This window comes from Micropterus dolomieu, unplaced genomic scaffold, assembly GCF_021292245.1.
Source record: "Micropterus dolomieu isolate WLL.071019.BEF.003 ecotype Adirondacks unplaced genomic scaffold, ASM2129224v1 contig_5854, whole genome shotgun sequence".
Classification (NCBI taxonomy): domain Eukaryota; kingdom Metazoa; phylum Chordata; class Actinopteri; order Centrarchiformes; family Centrarchidae; genus Micropterus; species Micropterus dolomieu.
Window position 1 is genome coordinate 1 of NW_025734843.1, and position 758 is coordinate 758.

At 42.9% G+C, this 758-nt stretch overlaps 1 non-coding gene across 1 annotated transcript; it reads right to left on the bottom strand.

Annotated features, from left to right (window-relative positions):
* Window positions 1–376: 376 nt before the first annotated feature.
* Window positions 377–448, bottom strand: trnap-cgg. The gene has a single exon. It is a non-coding gene; the product is annotated as a tRNA-Pro (tRNA).
* Window positions 449–758: the final 310 nt, after the last annotated feature.

A 758-nucleotide genomic window follows, 5' to 3' on the forward strand; every position in this document is an offset into this window, starting at 1 on the left:
CTGATGGGCTTCAGCACATAAACCTTTATTGTTGTTTTGTGGCCTTACGTGGAGCCCGTGTTTTACTGTGAGCCGGTTATGTTTATGCTGTTAGTGGACTGCATGTCTTTAGCTGCCGTGTTGTCGCTGTAGCGTGAGAGGCTCTGGAGCACGCACATTGCTGAATCCGACCCGGTGTCCTCACATTAAAAGCAGAATAGTGGCTGATGCGAGCAACGGAGAAAACAGGCGTGTGCTTCATTTCTAAGTGACTTTTGAGCCCATTGACAATAAGGCAATGAAAATTTGATTTACTAAAATAAAAAACTTACATATGGCCCCTTTAAATTACAGTGAAAATAGCTTCATATTTAAAGCAACAACGGTTTCTTGGGAAGGGCTCGTCCGGGATTTGAACCCGGGACCTATCGCACCCGAAGCGAGAATCATACCCCTAGACCAACGAGCCGAAAAACATCTTTTCTGTTTTGATGAAATACTCAGATTTCATCAACATTAAAATAAAGTAGAGCAAGCTTTATCGATTAAAAGCAATAAGAAGCACCTGTTGGTTCATAGCAAGGGCTTCCCCGGGATTTGAACCCGGAACCTATCGCACCCAATGCGAGAATCATAGCCCTAGACACACGAGCCACAAAATGCCTTTTCTGTTTTGATGAAAGAATCAGATTTCATCAACATTAAAATAAAGTAGAGCAAGCTTTATCGATTAAAAGCAATAAGAAGCACCTGTTGGTTCATAGCAAGGTGCTTCCCCG